The 8,418-nt window shown below is 32.5% G+C and overlaps 1 long non-coding RNA gene across 2 annotated transcripts; it reads right to left on the reverse strand.

Moving 5' to 3' along the window:
- Positions 1 to 2,375: 2,375 nt before the first annotated feature.
- LOC134709603 (uncharacterized) lies at positions 2,376 to 6,635 on the reverse strand. Of its 2 annotated transcripts, XR_010105996.1 has the most exons (4): positions 6,541 to 6,635; positions 6,107 to 6,232; positions 5,010 to 5,170; positions 2,376 to 3,630 (listed from the first exon to the last, which is right to left on the reverse strand). It is a non-coding gene; the product is annotated as an uncharacterized LOC134709603 (long non-coding RNA). The 2 variants fall into 2 exon arrangements; XR_010105997.1 differs by lacking the exon at positions 6,107 to 6,232.
- Between the last annotated feature and the right edge of the window lie 1,783 nt (positions 6,636 to 8,418).

Consider the following 8,418-nt stretch of genomic DNA (forward strand, 5'->3'; position numbering starts at 1 on the left):
TCTAATAATCTGTATAATCCGATTTTTTTTCAATCAAATTGTGGAAAAATCCACCACCACCCCCCACCCCCCCTTTTTTTTTAAAGTCAAATGGTCGTTCCCATACTGATAGAAAAGTTAGAAAATTTGAGATTGGTTCTACGTAATGAACATTTAAATGACATATAGTTTACAAGTGTGAACACATCTTATGTACAGGTAACTAAACAAGGTGTATAGATGTGGACAAATCTTATGTGAAACTAGTGTAGATTACATTAAACCAAATGTAAACATGTTTACTGTACACGGCGTTTGGTGTGAACACGGCCCTAGATTGATGAAAACTAATTAAGTTTAGTTTTTGACCCTTAGGACTTCAATGCCTACTAATTTTATAATGGGGCTCAAAATCTAAATTCATGGTTAGATTAATATATTCAGCATAACAAACAAACAAAAATCAATTAAAAAAAATAAAATAAAAAGTTTTATTTTGGACTGGTTGGACCATATTGTACAGATCCGTTAACTTATACATGTTATACTTTAGTTATTGTCTAGAAACTAAGTTTCTTCTGAAGATGCCATCACCATACAACTTATACAGCCACAAATTTATAGCATTGTTTAAGCAGTTTACCTAGACAGCTATGAAATAATTCTCTGAAATTTTGAAACTTGCTGCATTAATTTTTAATATATGTTTTTTATTACTGCTCATCGAAACTAGAGGCTCCAAGTATCCTGTGTAGCTCACCGGATATTATTAGTTATCTTGGTGTAATTAGGGGTGTACATAATTTAACATTGGGCCTGGTGAGCTAAAAATTATCTTGACCCTTCTCTCTTACATATACTCTTTACTTTTACTGCACATTAACCAATATCAATTATATAATATACATGATTGGGGACTGGGTTTTAAGCTAACAGATACCTTGGTAGCTGTTACACCCAAATTATGTCCTGATACTCTTGGCATTAACAATAATTGTTATTGTAGTTGTGTGCATTAAACCAGTAATGAATATATGTACTGTAAATCAATTGCTTATATTTAAAGTTGAAGAGGACTCTGGTCCAAATGTCTGTTTGTCACCGCTAAATTTCTGTCTCACTAGCAACTAACACATCTCATAATTTTTATTCAGTAAGGAAACAAGAGCGCACAAACTGAAAAGTCTCGCCTTCTTTACTAATCATTGATATTAATTACGTTGATAGTCCTTAATATAAAGCTTTATTACAACTGTTACTTAAACTTAACATTAACCAAGAAAACTTAACATTGACGAACCATGAAAATGAGGTCAAGGACAGATGAACCATGACAGGCAGACATGAACAGCTATCAATTCTTCGAATTCCATACGAAAAAATAATTGACCTATATAATTGCATATGTATAGTTTTAATAAAACAGACCAAAACACAAAATTTAACACAGACCAATAAACCTGCGTGAAAATGAGGTCAACATCAAATTAAACCTGCACGACTGACATACAGATCATAAAGTATTTCCATCATGTCCATATACCAAATATAGTTGACCTTTTGCATTTAGTTTTCCAAAAAGACCAAACCTCAAAAACTTAATCTTGACGACTGAACCATGAAAATGAGGTCAAGGTCAGATGACACCTGCCGGCTAAACATGTACACCTTACAATCATTCCGTACATCAAATATAGTAGACCTATTGCTTATAGTATTTGAGATATGAACTTGACCACCAAAACTTTACCTTGTTCACTGATCCATGAAATGAGGTCAAGGTCAAGTGAAAACTGTCTGACCACATAAGGACCTTGCAAGGTAGGCAAATACCAAATATAGTTATCCTATTATTTCTTATAATAAGACATATAAGAGAGAATTTAACATTTCAAAAAATCTTTTTTTTTAAGTAGTCACTGAACGATGAATTCGAGGTCAAGGACATTGGACATGTGACTGACAAAGTATATAAGCATCCAGGTCTTCCACCTTCTTAAATATAAAGTTTTTGAGAAGTTTACGCTACCCCTATGTCGAGCTCTCTGCGACACAAATCACAGGCTCGACAACAAAAACTGGAAGCTACATGGAGCTTGAATTTCTCGTATGGTAATTTATGTTATATTTATTTAACATTAAATTTAGGACAAAAATAAATGTCATTGTAGTAAAAGCGGTTATAATACTGGATTATCTCATGCATAAAATCTACCACTGAAAGTGGACATAATGTATTCATTTTGAAATCTGGTTATTAACCCTGTTTGCACAATAATAATGCATTTGCAAGATAATTTTATGACTGTTTTCTTTTTGTTGATAGCAAATCTTTATTTGTTGGGCTATACATTTAGATATAGTCACCCTTTTTAATGTATTCAAATTAAGTCTTGTCATGCTTGTGTTTTGTGTTGTTGGGATGCTGTCCAATGGACCTATACCCCACATCTCCAGTTATTCATATGCTTATATATTTGGAAAAAGTTAAATCAGAGTTGAACTATATTATTTCCATACTACTTGGCAAAAACTGAGAAAATTTTATTCTTTATTTCTGTTTTAATTATTAACAACAATATGTTCATGATATAATGTTATGAAGACACACAATTTTTTAAAAACACTCAACAAGAGGCTGTCACAAAGACAGCAAACCGGATTATTTATATTTATTTGTTTCCTGGCAATATCACAAGAACCATTACTGAAGAATGGTGAAAGTGAAAATCGTCAATATCAAATTTGACCTCCATTTTGTCATCAGTATCAACATATTAAAATTTGAAAAGCTTAGATTGAATGGTTCATGAGTAAATGCAACAACGTGAATGGAAACGCTGTTTTACAATCTTTCAAGACCAATAACTCCTGAACGGTAAAAGTTAAAAAAAAATTCCTCATTATTGAACTTGACCTCTGTTTTGTCATCAGTAACAACATATTAAAATTTGGGAAGCTTTGGTAGAACAGTTCATGAGTAAATGCACGGACACGACTGGAAACTCCATTTTTCAATCTTTCAAGAACCATATATAACTCCTGAACGGTAAAAGTCAAAATCGTCATTATTGAACTTGACCTCCACTTTGTCATCAGTAACAACATATTAAAATTTGGGAAGCTTTGGTAGAACAGTTCATAAGTAAATGCACGGACACGACTGGAAACTCCATTTTTCAATCTTTCAAGAACCATTATAACTCCTGAACGGTAAAAGTCAAAATCGCCATTATTGAACTTGACCTTCATTTTGTTGTCAGTAACAACATATTAAAATTTTAAAAGCTTTGGTTGAACGGTTCATGAGTTAATGCACGGACAACATTTGATTGCCGCCAGCCTGACCGACCGCCCGGCCGCCGTACATCCCCAAATCAATAACCGACATTTTTGTCACAAAAATACAGTTAATAAAATGGAAATAAATATTTAAAAATGCACACAAATTTTCATGTGCAGCTAGAATGCACTCCAATTCACTCATTGATACATGAATCATCCTTTTTGAGAGTACATTAGTCTTGTCTGAAAGTTATTTTAAAGTGTGAGTCTATTCCATTTGTGTAAACATGTAGAATCTTTGCAGGCTTTCAATGCTTCTCATGTAACTTGGCAAACTTCCAATGATCAGGTTGACATAATTTTGATCTGAAAATCTAATAACACATTTTTTTTACTTTGTAACTTCTGGTTTTGATGTACAGTAGGTAAGGGATGTATATGGTATGCCATTGTTTGTCCATCCATCCTTTCAAATGACAACACTTTGTTCAATATCTCAAAGTAGAACGGGCTAAATAAAAAAAGTTTTTATTTGGCCCAGATATTACTGATAATTTAACAGTTATCCTAAATATTTCAAAATTTGTCCAAACTAGACTAAGGTACACCATATTTAGAAAATAATGTTTTTTTTTCAACAATTTAAGAGTTACTATGGCAATAAACAATGATAAACGTAGACAAAATTTGTAAAATTTCTTGATTTTCTTTGTTTTTTTTGTCAAATAAAAATATATTTTAGACTGAAAGTGTGCATTCAAGAAATTTTTGCATTTCCAAACATGTGTCTTTTTGGAATAGTTGAGTGACAAACATTTTATATTCTTGGACCAAAAATAGTCCTTAAAAATTATAGTCTCCTTTAATTTGAACAATTTCTCATGAAATTTTAACACAAAATTTAGATTGAGTTCCTTTTTAATTTTGATTTTTTGGAGTCTGTTGTTCAAAAGTTGCAGGACCTAACAGATCTAGGGTTATTTTTCACATCTCATATTAAGCTTGAGTTTGCTTAAAGTCAATAATCTTAGATCTGTACTAAATGTCTTTCAGTTGTTTGTATACTTGTACCTGGCCATCCCCTCTTTTTTTGTTTGTTAAATGTATTTCTATTTGTATCCATCTGATGAGTTAAGACTTTTTCAACTGATTTTTATAATTTGTTCTTATTTTGTACTGTTACACCACTGTTCCAGGTAAGGGGAGGGTTGGGCACCAGCTTTCATGTTTAACCCTGCCACATGTTTATGTCTGTCCCCATGTAGGAGGCTGTAATTCAGTGGTTGTTGTTTGATGTATCACATATTTGTTTTTTGTTCCTTATTTTGTAAATAAACTAGGCCAAATTTCTTGTTTGAATTGTTTTACATTTGTCATTTCAGGGTCTTTTATAGCTATCTGTGTGGTAGGGATTTACTCATTGTTTAAGGCTGTATGGTGTCCTACTTTAGGCTACAGTTGTTAATTGCTGTCATTTCTTCTATCATTGGCAATCATACAACATCCTCTATTTTATTAGTCACAGTGTAGTTGTATCTAACAATTTGATCATATAATTAATATCACCATAGGAAATATTACTATTAGCATGATAAGTAATTTTTAGAAAAACTTTTGTATTTGTTTTACTTTTAGTATATAATTTGGTCTTGTATTTTATTCTCAAATATATCTAGTCTAAATTTGTCTAGTAAAAACTAACTTTTGTAAACAACCAATTTAACTTTCATAGAAAAAATACTTACAGTGTATCAATTGATTCATATTGAAGCTACATGTACATTGATGTACACTGTACATGTTCTCACAGTTTCATTCTGTCTGGTTTCAAGTCTTAACAATTACTGTTAAAATCTCCAAAGAAACTATTCATTAAATGTGTTCAAAGTTCTTCTGGTTGACATAGCTGAAATTAATAAAGAGATAATAAAATGAGTTTAACTAAAAAATAAATGGCCCTTGCATGAGGGAGGGTTGTTCCCAACATACAGGTGATAGACATATTATGGCATGTTTTACAAGGCTTTGACCCAGACCAAACAGCAACCTTTAAGGGACTCCAAAATTACTAGTGTAAACAATTCAGAAAGAAATTATATAGTACATATGCAGCAGGTATGGATAATTTTGTTCCGCCACATATATAGAGGATCCAAGGACCCTGTCTCACTCAGCTGATGTTGTAATTTACAATTGATGCATAAAATAATGCATAGTTTTGCAAAATGGTGTCAGAGATATAAATTGAAACTGCATTTCCCCGTTAAGTTCTGTCGTAGGCCATGTCTGCCATGTTGTTTAACATATTAAAATTTAAAGCTTTGGTTGAATGGTTTATGAGTAATTACAGACACGACTGGAAACACCATTTTACAATTTTTTAAGAACCATAACTCCTGAACAGGAAAAGTCAAAATTGTCATTATTGATCTTGACCCCATTTTGTTGTCAGTGACAACATATTATAATTTTAAAAGCTTTGGTTGAATAGTTCATGAGTAAATACACAGAAAACATTTGGCTGCTCTTTACCCGACCGACTGCCTGCCCAAGTCTCTCCAAGTCATTAAAAAATTACAAATAAATGTAAAATTTGACTTTAAAAGGTCAATAACTCCTCATTAGGTCAATTGAACATTTATGTCATGTTGACTTATTTGTAGATCTTATTTTGCTGAACATTATTGCTGCTTAAGTGTAACTCTATCTATCATGTCTATATTCAAGATAAATTTCCTTAAACATGTTAAAATTACTAATTCATGGTCAGCAAACCAATAACAGCTTGTTTGATTCGTCTAAAAATTTTAAGACAGAGAGTATTATTTTCACCTACAGTAACTGTCAAATTTGCTCTAAATGCTGAACTTCAGAGATATTAGCCAAAAAACTGCTTCGCTGAGTACAGGTGGATATGCCTGCATTACTGCAATACTGCTCAAAGCACTTTAAACGTATTGTCTGAAAACTGGAAAATCCCATTTTTTTTAATGTCTATGGTAATTACATACAAATGTCTTTTCACCTGTTCAAATAAACCTATTAAAGCCAGGTGAGCAATTCAGGTTCTTCAGAACATCTAGTTTTGTTGTGTAATGAAAGATTTAAGAAACCCTGAATGGTTTGTTCATGTATATATTCATGATATTCTATCTGTCCAATTAAAAAAAAACCATTTTCATCATGTGATTTTAAAATGTTTAAAGGAATTATAAATGTTGAATTATGATTAACATGCACTTATTAATCACATGTGTATATATATATATCTCTAACCTGATGATGATGTGACTGAGTGACTTGCCACAATTTGTGGAAAAGTGTGCAGTGTTGGGAACATTTTCACACAGTGATTGCAGTACATTGTAACTGAAACATAAATGAAACATATACAATTGTATGACAATGTTATGATTAAATTAAATTTTTAAGTTGAAAAATTTCTTATTTCAGCATGAAAATGCTATATATATATATCTTACATTACAACAATTACAACAAAAGATCAAGATTGTTATATTTTGTATCAACGGTGCACCAAACATGACAAATCATCATTTTATGGCCAAACCAGGTGTTCCGCAGGGCGCAGCTTTATACAACCGCAGAAGTCAAACCCTGAACATTTGGGGCAAGCTTGGACACAACATTCAAGCTTGATACAGCTCTGATTTTGGATTGCGATCAAATTTTTTGACATAATATGAGTTTCTGATACAAAACAAATGTCAAGATCTAACAAATATATTGAACAATATTGTGCAATTAAAGATTTCTTCTTTTAACTTTTAAAAAATTTGGAATTTGAGAAATTTGAAGAAAAACTAGAGGCTCTCAAGAGCCTGTGTCGCTCACCTGTTACTGTATTTAATGATGTCAATCATCTTGGTTGGTAGGTGGGGTCATTTGACACTTTTTTTTAAATAGATACCCTAGTAATGATTGTGGTCAAGTTTGGCCCATAGTTTTAGATAAGAAGATTTTTGTACAAGTTACAAAAATGACGAAAAGTTGTTCAATATTGACTATAAAGGGCAATAACTCCTTAAGGGGTCCTCTTACAATTTTGATCATGCTTACTTATTGGTAGATCTTACTTTGATGAACATTATTGCAGTTTACAGTTTATCTCTATCTATAATAGTATACAAGATAATAACCAAACACTGCAAAATTTCCTTAAAATTATCAATTTTAGGGCAGCAACCCAACAACAAGTTGTCCGATTCATCTGAAAATTTGTGAGGGAATAGATCTTGTTCTGATGGACATTAAAATCTTAAGAGATCTTGACCTGATCAACAAATTGACAACATGTCAGATTTGCTCTAAATGCTTTGGTTTTTGAGTTATAAGCCAAAAACTGCATTTTACCCCTATGTTCTATTTTTAGCCGTGAAGGCCATCTTGGTTGGTTGGCGGGGTCACGACTCACGCCACACATTTTTTAAACTAGATACCCCAATGATGATTGTGGCCAAGTTTGTTTAAATTTGGCCCAGTAGTTTCAGAGGAGAAGATTTTTGTAAAAGTTTAAGGACGACGGACGCAGGACGACGGACGCCAAGTGATGAGAAAAGCTCACTTGACCTTTTAGGTCAGGTGAGCTAAAAAGGGAAAAAAACAACTATCACTCCCCTTTTTTTGGCAATTAGTCCAAAACCTAACGTTTCTTTATACATGTACATAGTATACACGTAGTGTAGGGGAAGTCAGAACATACCCAACATTGTATGTTAAATGTTTTAGAATTATCTCCCTTACACTGCTTTTTAATTGTCTTAATTGTCCATTGACCAGAAATACGTAGTTTTCCCCCTTTGTTGCCCCTAAATCCAAAACATTTTGAGCCATAACCCCCCCCCCCCCAGTCAATACTAACCATCACTTAATGGTATGGTAACTTGTGGTTTAATTTCAGAGAGATTCATACACTTAAACATAAGTTATTGTTTGAAAACTACAAATATGATTATTTTGGGCCCTCTTTTTGGCCCCTAATTCCCGAATTCCTAAACTATTGAGACCATAACCCCCAAAATCAATCTCAACCTTCCTTAAGTGGTATTGTATCTTCTTGTATAAAGTTATAGAGGTCCATACACTTAAACACAAGTTTTTGTCTGTCAAGTAGAAAAATGCTTCTTGTTGGCC

The sequence above is a fragment of the Mytilus trossulus genome, chromosome 3 (genome assembly GCF_036588685.1).
Source record: "Mytilus trossulus isolate FHL-02 chromosome 3, PNRI_Mtr1.1.1.hap1, whole genome shotgun sequence".
In the NCBI taxonomy this organism is placed as follows: Eukaryota; Metazoa; Mollusca; class Bivalvia; order Mytilida; family Mytilidae; genus Mytilus; species Mytilus trossulus.